This window comes from Heterodontus francisci, unplaced genomic scaffold, assembly GCF_036365525.1.
Source record: "Heterodontus francisci isolate sHetFra1 unplaced genomic scaffold, sHetFra1.hap1 HAP1_SCAFFOLD_51_2, whole genome shotgun sequence".
Classification (NCBI taxonomy): domain Eukaryota; kingdom Metazoa; phylum Chordata; class Chondrichthyes; order Heterodontiformes; family Heterodontidae; genus Heterodontus; species Heterodontus francisci.
In genome coordinates this window covers 994,954-1,006,683 of record NW_027141369.1, presented here as the reverse complement: position 1 = coordinate 1,006,683, position 11,730 = coordinate 994,954, and the positions used below count along the sequence as shown (strand labels likewise).

Below are 11,730 nucleotides of genomic sequence, written 5' to 3'. Positions count from 1 at the left end.
GGAAATAGTGGATGCGCTGAGGATCATCTTCAAATCCTCACTGGATATGGGGGAGGTGCCGGAGGATTGGAGGTCTGCGAACGTTGTACTATTATTTTAAAAGGATGTGAGGGATAGGCCAAATAGTTATAGACCGGTCAGTCTGACCTCGGTGGTGGGTAAACTATTAGAATCAATTCTGAGGGACAGGATAAACTACCACTTAGAAAGACATGGATTAATCAGGGATAGTCAGCATGGATTTGTTAAGGGAAGGTCATGTCTGACTAACTTGATTGAGTTTATTGAGGAAGTAACAAGGAGCATTGATGAGGATCGTGCGGTGGATGTAGTTTACATGGATTTTAGTGAGGCATTTGATAAGGTCCCACATGGCAGACTGGTCAGTAAAATGAAAGCCCATGGGATACAGGGGAATGTGGCAGGTTGGATCCAAAATTGACTCAGTGGCAGGAAACAAAGGATAGTAGTCAACGATGTTTTTGCGAATGGAAAGCAGTTTTTAGTGGCGTTCCACAGGGCTCAGTGTTGGGTCCCTTGCTGTTTGTGGTATATTTTAATTATTTGGTATTAAATGTGGGAGGTATGATTGGGAAATTTGCTGATGACACAAAAATTGGCCGTGTAATTGATGGTGAGGAGGATAGCTGTCGACTTAAGAATGATATGAATGGATTAGTTGAGTGGCGGAAAAGTGGCAAATGGAATTCAATCTGGAGAAGTGTGAGGTAATGCATTTTGGGAGGGCAAACAAAGTAAGGGAATACACAATAAACGGGAAGATATTGAGAGGGGTAGACGAAGTGAGAGACTTTGGAGTGCATGTCCACAGGTCCCTGAAAGTGACAGGATAGGTAGATAGAGTGGTGAAGAAGGCATATGGAATGCTTTCCTTTCTTGGTCGACAAAAGCAGGGATGTAATGCGAGAACTGTTTAAAACGGTGGTTTGGCCACAGCTGGAGTATTGCGTACAGTTCTGGTCATCACATCACAGAAAGGACATAATTGCTGTGTAGAGAGTACAGAGGAGATTTACAAGAATGATACTGTGGGTGGCTCTGAAAAGAACCTTTGGGTATTTGAAAAAATCCTGGCAGATTGACTTGGTTTTGGTGCCCGGAGCGCTGGTTTTCTTGGGCAGCACCATGGCCTAGATATTAGGCAGCACCCAGCCATGAGTGATGGTCACCCCTCCCAGCAGCTTGGTGAGCTCCTTGTCATTCTGGACAGCCAGCTGTAGGTGTCTGAGGATGTTGCGGGTCTTCTTGTTGTCCTGGGCTGCGTTACTGGCCAACTCGAGGATTTCAGCGGTCAGATACTCGAGCACAGCAGCCAGATAGACCGGGGCTCCGGCACCCACATGCTCAGCATAGTTGCCCTTTCTCAGGAGCCTGTGTACACGGCCCACCGGGAACTGCAGTCCAGCCCGGGAGGAGAGAGACTTGGCCTTGGACCGAGCTTTCCCGCCGGTCTTTCCTCTTCCAGAATTTTCTTTTCCAAAAATATACTTGAGGACATTCCGTGCAGACCACTGCCTGATGGATTAGTGGTCAAAGGTGTTTTTCCACACAAACATTTCCACGAACGCACAGTCCAACTGGATGGAGCGTTCCGTGACACTGTGACCAGATCCATCCTTCGCAACACCGGGGTCAGATTGAACCTCAGCACGTAGTGACACTTGGTGTTTGCATACTGGGGCTCTACGCACAGCTTGATGCAGCCACATACTAAGGCGGCCATCAGGTTGAGGGCGACGTTGAGTACATTTTTTCGCCTTTATCCAGAGGTTTGAACATCGTGTCCCTCTGGACCCTGTCCATTTTGCATCTTCAGATGAAGCGGGAAATGGCTCGGGTGACCGCCACAGCGCAGGAGTGGGGTATGGGCCAGACCTGTGCCACTTACAGCAACAACGTGAGCACCTTGCACCTGATGACCAGGTTCTTACCCGTAATAGAGAGAGAACGCTGCTCCCACATTTTTTTTTAATTTCCAAAATATACTTTATTCATAAAAATCTGTAAAAATTACATTGCCAAACAGTTTCCAAACAGCACCAAAAAATACAAACATTGCAAGGGAGATCAGTTTCCTTCAATACTGTCATGAGTTTCTTCCCAACCCTTGTTACATTTGTGATTTTGTCCAGTGTTTATTTGCGCAGTGTCTCACTGTCTTTTGCACAACTGCCTTGGCTAATTTCAAGTCATATAATGTTCTGGCTGCTGGTTTCATGTTGTGCGTCAGGTCGGTTCTGCTTTTTGCTTCAATAACAGATGTCATCTCTGCTGAGTAGGTGGGGAAGAGACAGTTGCCCACCTCCTTCTGGAATGTGTCTTTGCAAAGCAGGTGTGGAAAGAGATGCAGTGGTTTTTGTCGAGGTTCATCCCAAGCAGCTCTGTAACACAGGGGTCTGTGCTCTGCGGGCTGTTCCCAGGGATGCACACCGAGATAAAGATCAACTGCTGCTGGAGGACCATCAATTCGGTGATAGACACTCTTTGGTCTGCCCGAAACTTGCTGGTCTTCCAGCGCAAAAAGTTGTCCACGACCGAGTGTTGCAGACTGGCACATTCCAAGGTCCAGGACTACGTGCTGAGGGACGCACTAAAGCTTGGGGTAGCCGCTGCAAAGGCTCAATGGGGAAAGACCACTATGTAAGGTCCTCCCGCTATAGTGAACTAAGGAACTGGACCCATGGGAAACCCCTCGGGTTGTATACACCAAATATGGTTTTGCTGTAAAATGTACATGGCAGGTAAAATGGAATGGAAGGGTTGTGAGGCAACTCACTCCTCTATTAAAGAAAACTGATTTCTTTCACACTTTTTGGAATGTCATCGAGTCATGGAGAGATACAGCACTAAAACAGGCCCTTTGGCCCACCGAGTCTGTGCTGACCACCAACCACCCATTTACACGAATCCTACATTAATCCCATGTTCCCTACCACATCCCCACCTTCCCTCATTTCTCCTGCCACCAACCTACACTCGGGGCAATGTACAATGGCCAATTTACCTATCAACCTGCAAGCCTTTGGCTGTGGGAGGAAACCAGAGCACCCGGCGGAAACCCACGCGGTCACAGGAAGAACTTGCAAACTCCACACAGGCAGTACCCAGAACTGAACCCGGGTCGCTGCAGCTGTGAGGCTGCAGTGTTTTTTTCCAGATTTTTATCAATAAAGTATATTTTGGAAAAACAAAATTCTTAATGAAGTAGGCGCAGTCGATGGGTGCACCTCCTTCACTATCTTTCACCGCCACCCTAACGGTGTTACGCAACCCCTGGCCTGGAGCTCTGGTGTTGGTTGCAGCCATTTTTACTTGACGTTTTCCTGGGACAAGTACTAAATCCTCAACTGACAGGGAAACCACCACCACGGTAGATCTCCAATCCCAAAGGGCGAAATGCCCTAAATACGGTGCTGAAACCACCTCCCACCCCACAAAAAACACAAAAACAGCACCTGTATTATCAAACACCACTGATCACGGTCTCTCCCCTGCCAGCTAAGTCCACGCATTGAGGTGGAGAAGTGCGTACTTGGAGCTGCGAAGAAACGAGCACGAGTGTTTATAGCAAAAAATAATTGGGAGCTGAAACACTGTCCAGCAACAGCTAGTAAATTCTATTTTTGATTCATATAATCAGGGGTGAGCGCAAAAGCTGACCCCCAACTATCACAAATTCTGCAGTTGAGTATCCCACATTTGAAAACATCACAGGCATCAGCAAACCCACAGTACAATAGGTTAGCCTCATCCTGGGAGAACTTTTTTCTTTATTTCCAAAATATACTTTATTCATAAAAATCTGTAAAAATTACATTCCCAAACAGTTTAAAACAGCATCAAGTCAAAAAATACAAACAGTGCAAAGGTGATCAGTTTCCTTTGATACAATCATGAGTTGCCTCACAACTCTTCCATTTCATTGTCATTTTACATTTACAGCACACAGAATTTTCCCGATACAGTTCGAGGGGTTTCCCATGGATCCAGCCCCTCAGTTCAGCTTGGTGGGGGGACCTTACACTGTGGCCTTTCCCCATTGAGCCTTTGCTGCGGCTGCCCCAAGCTTAAGTGCACCCCTCAGCACGTAGTCCTGGACCTTGAAACGTGCCAGTCTGCAACATTCCGTCACAGACAACTCTTTGCACTGTAAGAGCAGCAAGTTTCTGGCAAACCAAAAGGCATCTCCCGCTGAATTGATAGTCCTCCAAGCAGTTGATGTTTGTATCAGTGTGCGTCCCTGGGAACAGTCTATAGAGCACAGACTCCTGTGTTATCAAGCTGCTTGGAATAAACCATGACAAAAACCACTGTATTGCTTTGAACTTTTTTTTTTATTTCCAAAATATACTTTATTCATAAAAATCTGCAAAGATTACATTGCCAAACAGCTTCAAACAGCACCAAAAATACAAATATTGCAAGGGAGATCAGTTTCCTTCTATACTATCATGAGTTTCTTCACAAACCTTCCATTTCACTATTGTTATGCCAATTACAATTTCACATTTACAGCAAAAGAAAATATCAACAAAACAGTTCGAGGAGTTTCCCATGGATCCAACCCCTCAGTTCAGTTTGGTGGGAGGAACCTTACTTTTTTTTTATTTCCAAAATATACTTTATTCATAAAAATCTGTAAAAATTACATTGCCAAACAGTTTCCAAACAGCACCAAAACATACAAACATTGCAAGGGAGATCAGTTTCCTTCAATACTGTCATGAGTTTCTTCCGAACCCTTCTGTTTCACAATTGTCATGTCAATTACAGCTTTACATTGACAGCAATTGAAAATATCAACGATACAGTTCGAGGGGTTTCCCATGGATCCAGCCCCTCAGTCCAGCTTGGTGGGGGAACCTTACACTGTGGTCTTTCCCCATTGAGCCTTTGCTGCGGCTGCCCCAAGCATTAGTGCGTCCTGGACCTTGGAATGTGCCAGTCTGCAACATTCGGTGGTGGACAACTCTTTGCACTGGAAGACCAGCAAGTTTCGGGCAGACCAAAGGGCGTCTTTCACCGAATTGATAGTCCTCCAGCAGCAGTTGATGTTTGTCTCGGTGTGCGTCCCTGGGAACAGCCCGTAGAGCACAGACTCCTGTGTTACAGAGCTGCTTGGGATGAACCTCGACAAAAACCACTGCATCTCTTTCCACACCTGCTTTGCAAAGGCACATTCCAGGAGGAGGTGTGCGACCGTCTCTTCCCCACCACAGCCAACGCGGGTGCATTGTGCGGAGGGGCGAGACTTCGGGTGTGCATGAAGGATCTGACGGGGAGGGCCCTTCTCACCACCAGCCAAGCTACGTCTTGGTGCTTGTTTGAAAGTTCTGGTGATGAGGCATTCCGCCAAATGACTTTGACGGTCTGCTCGGGGAACCATCCGACATGATCCACTGTTTCCTTTTCCCGTAGGGCCTTGAGGACATTCCGTGCAGACCACTGCCTGATGGATCGGTGGTCAAAAGTGCTTTCCTTCAGAAACTGCTCCACGAAGGATAGGTGGTACGGCACCGCCCAACTGCATGGAGCGTTCCGCGGCAATGTGACCAGGCCCATCCTTCGCAAAACCGGGGACAGATAGAACCTCAGCACGTAGTGACACTTGGAGTTTGCGTGCTGGAGATCTACACACAGCTTGATGCAGCCGCACACGAAGGTGGTCATCAGGATGAGGGCCACGTTGGGTACATTTTTCCCGCCCTTGTCCAGAGATTTGAACATCGTGTCCCTCTGGACCCGGTCCATTTCCCTGCTGCTGGAGGACCATCAATTTGGTGATAGACACTCTTTGGTCTGCACAAAATCTGCTGGTCTTGCAGCGCAAAAAGTTGTCCACGACCGAGTTTTGCAGACTGGCACATTCCAAGGTCCAGGACTACATGCTGAGGGACGCACTTTTATTAAGGTTGTTAAGATAAAGATTCTTTCTCTTCAAAGGTGATCAGAGGGCGAGAGAGAGACAGTGGGAAATGTCCCGACTCCAGAAAAGAATGCAAAATCTGCTCTGGCTGCAGTCGATGGGAGTCGAGGTCAAGGAGGACTTCCAAGAGGTGAAGAACCAGCAGGCCTCGCTCTTTGCCACGGAGGCCTCCAAGATCATCTTCCGGTCCAGAGTCCTCTCCATTGAGCAGGATGAGACGTGCTCACGTTTCTTCTTCCAAAATGTACACAGAGAGAGCTCTGTTATCAGCAGCTTGAAGGAACAGGATGGCTCAGTAACGTCTTTGCAATCCAACACAGCGGCACAGTGGCGCAGTGGTTAGCACCTCAGCCTCACAGCTCCAGTGACCCGGGTTCAATTCTGGAGACTGCCTGTGTGGAGTTTGCAAGTTCTCCCTGTGTCTGCGTGGGTTTTCTCCGGGTGCTCCGGTTTCCTCCAAAAGACTTGCAGGTTGGTAGATAAATTGGCCATTATAAATTGCCACTAGAATAGGTCGGTGGTAGGGAAATATAGGAACAGGTGAGGATATGGTAAGAATATGGGATTAGTATAAATGGGTGGTTGATGGTCGGCACAGACTCGGTGGGCCGAAGGGCCTGTTTCAGTGCTGTACCTCTAAAAAAATATTAAGGATCAGCAAATCCTTTAATGCTGGGCTGCAAGACGCGAAGCCCACAGACAGCACGGCTTCCCAGTTCTTCCTGTCATCTATCACAGAGGTCTTGGAAGACAGCAGGAGGGAGAGACTGGACAAGCCGCTAACTCTGGACGAGCTGACAAAGGCCATCAGGTCCATCGAGACGAGTACATCTCCCGGAAGCGACGGCTTACCGGTTGAGTTGTATTCGGCCCTTTGGGACTGGGTCGGCCCAGACCTGCTGGAAGTATACGACAGTATGCTCCTGGCCGGCAGCATGACAGAATCCATGAGGAAAGGCATCATCACCCTCATCTACAAGCGGAAGGGGGGTGAGGGCGGAAATCAGAAATTGGCGGCCCATCTCACTGCTTAATGCAGATTACAAGATTCTGTCCAAAGTCATCGCCAGTCGAGTCAAGTCTGCTCTGGAGTTGGTGATTCACCCTGACCAGGCCTGCACTGTACTCAGCAGGAAGCTCTCTGATAGTCTCACACTACTCAGGGATATGGACATCTGCCTCATCAGCTTGGACCAGGAGAAGATTTTTGACGGGATATTGCACACATTCATGATGGACCTGCTCTCCAAAATGGGGTTTGGGGAGGGAATCTGCAATTGGTTCAAAATGCTTTACACAAACATCAGTAGTGCAGTCTCAATCAATGGGTGGGAATCATAAAGTTTCCTGATCCAATCTGGAGTCAGACAGGGCTGTCCTCTCTCCCCTGTCTTGTCTGATTGCTGTATCGAACCTTTTGCAGAGTCCATTAGGAAGGATGCAGGCATCAGAGGGGTGACAATCCCAGTCAGTGGACGCACTCAGGTAAAAGCCTCCCTGCACATGGACAATGTTGCTGTCTTCTGCTCGGATCCACCATCCCCTCGCAGACAGATGAGCATCTGCGACCAGTTCGAATCAAAGCCAACTATGGCAAGAGTGAGGCCATGTTCTTTGGGAACCGGGCCGACCGATCCTTTGTCCCCTTCACCATCAGGTCAGACTACCTGAAGGTGCTGGGGATATGGTTCGGAAGGGCCGGGGCCTGCTCCAAAACCTGGAAGGAGCGAGTGGCCAGCGTGCACAATAAACTGAGTGTGTGCGAGCAGCGATCTCTCTCCATTGTGGGTAAGAAAATGGTCATCAGGTGCGAGGCACTCTCGTTGTTGCTGTACGTGGCGCAGGTCTGGCCCATACCCCACTCCTGCACTGTGGCAGTCACCCGAGCCATTTTCCGCTTTATCTGGAGATCTAAAATGGACCAGGGCGGGAGGGACACGATGTTCAAACCTCTGGACAAGGGCGGGAAAAATGTACCCAACGTCGCCCTCATCCTGATGACCACCTTCGTGTGCAGCTGCACCAAGCTGTGTGTAGAGCCCCAGTACACAAACACCAAGTGTCACTATGTGCTGAGGTTTTATCTGTCCCCGGTGTTGCGAAGGATGGGTCTGGTCACATTGCCGCGGATCGCTTCATCCAGTTGGACTGTGCCATACCAGCTATCCTTCGTCTGAATGTTTCTGCGGGAAAACAGCTTTGAACACCAATCCATCAGGCAGTGGTCTGCACGGAATGTCCTCAACGCCCTACGGGAAAAGGAGATGGTGGATCCGGTCGGATGGTTCCCCGAGCAGACTGCCAAAGTCATTTGGCAGAATGCCTCATCACCAGAACTTTCAAACAAGCACCAAGATGTAGCTTGGTTGGTGCGAAGAAGAGCCCTTCCTGTCAGATCCTTCCTGCATGCCCGAAGTCTCACCCCCTCCACACGCGGCCCTCGAGGTGGCTGCGGTGGGGAAGAGGCAGTTGCCCACCTCCTTCTGGAATGTGTCTTTGCAAAGCAGGTGTGGAAAGAGATGCAGTGGTTTTTGTTGAGGTTCATCCCAAGCAGCTCTGTAACACAGGAGTCTGTGCTCTACGGGCTGTTCCCAGGGATGCACACCGAGATAAACATTAACTGCTGCTGGAGGACCATCAATTTGGTGATAGACACTCTTTGGTCTGCCCGAAACCTGCTGGTCTTGCAGCGCAAAGAGTGGTCCACGACCGAGTTTTGCAGACTGGCACATTCCAAGGTCCAGGACTACGTGCTAAGGGACGCACTAAAGCTTGGGGTAGCCACTGCAAAGGCTCAATGGGGAAAGACCACAGTGTAAGGTCCCCCCGCCATAGTGAACTGGGCAGCTGGACCCATTGGAAACCCTTGTGCTGTATACACCAGGTATGGGTTTGCTGTAAAATGTCCATGTCAGGTAAAATGGAATGGAAGGGTTGGGAGGCAACTCACTCCTGTATTGAAGAAAACTGATTTCCTTTGCACTTTTTGGAATGTCAACTTGGTGCTGTTTTGAACTGTTGTATAATGCATTTTTTACAGATTTATATGAAGAAAGCATATTTTTAGGAACAAAAACCTGGGGATTCATATGCATAGTTCTTTGAAGGTGGCAGGACACATTGAGAAAGTAGTTAGCAAAGCATATGGGATCTTGGGCTTCATAAATAGAGGTACTGAGTACAAAAGTAGGGAAGTTATGCTGAACCTGTATAAATTTCTAGTTGGGCCACAACCAGAGAATTGCATCCAGTTCTAGTCAACACACTTTTGGAGGGATGTGAGTGTCCTTGAGAGGGTGGAGGAGATTTAACAGAATGGTTCCAGACATGAGGGATTTTAGCTGTAAGGTTAGGTTGGAGAAGCTGGGGTTGTACTCCTTGCAGCAAAGGAGATTGAGCGGAGATTTGATAGACATGTACAAGATTATAATAAATATGACAGGTTTCGATAACTTACAGGGCGATGGGGATAGAGCGGGGGAATGGGACTGAATGGATTGATTGACATGGGCTTGATGGGCAAAATGACTTCCTGTGCTGCAGTGACTCCAGGACTCAATGACTCTCTCTCCTTCTCTCTCTTTCTCTCTCTCTCTCTGTCTATCGCTTGTCCTCTAACTTTCTATTGCAGTCTCTCTCTCTTTTTTTCACTCTCTCTCTCTCCATTACACACATATTTGTCAATCACATGTCAAAGAAGGAAGCGTAATGAAGGAATGTCTGTGCCCTTGAAAATGTTTCCAGCAGAATAGTTAAATGTTTAAAGTTTCTGTTGGGAGTTTGACCTGAGATGGTGAGACACAAGGATGTGAGGTTATTAAAGTCTTCACCAAATGTAATAGGGAATAATTTTCTTCACTGGTGAACCCAAAGGAACAAATCTGGCACAATAATGAGAAAAGTCAGAGGATTGAGAACGATCCAATGGTTCTTCACATATACAAGTCAGCAGACCCACAGAAAAACAGTAGGTTGAGAGTTCAGATCCAGTGATAGACTGGACAAATATCGAGCCAGTGCTTTTTTCTTTATAAACCTGACATCTGTCCACTTGGCTATTGCACCTCGTCTCGATGTATCTGATAATCCTGATACTATTTGTATTCTACAGTTGCTTTGAAATCACAGGCAATATAAATGGATTGGGAATGTCAATGGTCAGGAACCATTAATGGATTGGGAAAGTCAATGGACTGGAAAATATCAGTGGATTGGGAAATTCTATAGACTGAGTTATTTCAATGGATTGGGACAGTTCAGTACATTGTGAAACATCAATGGATTAGGAAACAGGAATTAAAGGGACAGATGAAGTTCAACCTGGAAAAGTGTGAAGTGATTCATTTTGGAAGGTCGAATTTGAATGCAGAATACAGGCTTAAAGACAGGATGCTTGGTAGTGTGGAGGAACAGAGGGATCTTGGGGTCCATGTCCATAGATCGCTCAAAGTTGCCACCCAAGTTGATAGGGTTGTTAAGAAGGCGTATGGTGTGTTGGCTTTCATTAACAGGGGGATTGAGTTTAAGAGCCGCGAGGTTATGCTGCAGCTCTATCAAGCCCTGGTTAGACCACACTTGGAATATTGTGTTCAGTTCTGGTCGCCTCATTATAGGAAGGATGTGGAAGCTTTAGAGAGGGTGCAGAGGAGATTTACCAGGATGCTGCCTTGACTGGAGGGTATGTTTTACGAAGAAAGTTTGAGGGTGCTAGGGCTTTTCTCATTGGAACGAAGAAGGATCAGAGGTGACTTGATAGAGGGGTACAAGATGATGAGAGGCATAGATAGAGTGGATAGCCAGAGACTTTTTCCCAGGGTGGAAAGGGCTATCACCAGGGGGCATAATTTTAAGGTGATGGAGGAAGGTTTCGGGGAGATGTCAGAGGTAGGTTCTTTACACAGAGAGTGGTGGGTGCGTGGAATGCACTGCCAGCGGTGGCAGTCGAAGCAGATACATTAGGGACATTTAAGCGACTCTTGGTTAGGTACATGGATGATAGTAGAATGAAGGGTATGTAGGTAGTTTGATCTTAGAGTAGGTTAAAGGTTCGGCACAACATCGTGGGCCGACGGGCTTGTACTGTGCTGTACTGTTCTATGTTCTATGTTCCAGATGAAAGGATTGCATTAATCAATGGATTAGAATGTGGAGAGGCAGGAGAAAATGATGCCATTTTAAGTAGGGGGCCGGGAGTTGGTAGAAACAGACCAGGGCTATTTTACTCTCTATCTCACTCCTTTCTTCTATCTGGCTCATTACCACATCCTCTCTCTCTCAGAGCGGTGGGAATCGCTGGAACCCACACTTGTTGCTCAGGTTGTTTGGTTCCGGGAAAATACAAGGTTCACATCAGATTGACAGGAAGGATAAATTTGATTCAGAGCCAATCATATTCCTTTTGGTGATGTGTGCTCAGCCTTGTTATATCAGCAAAGGCAGCAGGAAATGCAAATCCTGAAGAGTTTTGACAGAGTAAAGAAGGAGAAAGTGTTGCCAGTGACAGAAGGGTCAGTAACCAGAGGAAACACATTTAAAGTAATTGACAAAAGAATTCGAGTTGTGATGAGGAGATTGTTTTTTCAGCAGTGTGTTGTTCTGGTCTGGAATGCAATCCTGAAAGGTCAGTGGAAGCAGATTCAATGTTAACTCGAAATGGAATTGGATATATACCTGACATGGAAAATATAACAGGGCAATGGGGGAAAGGACAGGAGTGCGGGATGTGGGATTAATAGAATAGCTCTGTTAAATATCAAGCAAATGCACAGTAATAAGGTTCTGTG

At 47.3% G+C, this 11,730-nt stretch overlaps 1 pseudogene; it reads right to left on the bottom strand.

Annotated features, from left to right (window-relative positions):
* Positions 1-3,658: 3,658 nt before the first annotated feature.
* On the bottom strand, positions 3,659-3,806 carry LOC137363043 (U1 spliceosomal RNA; annotated as a pseudogene).
* Between the last annotated feature and the right edge of the window lie 7,924 nt (positions 3,807-11,730).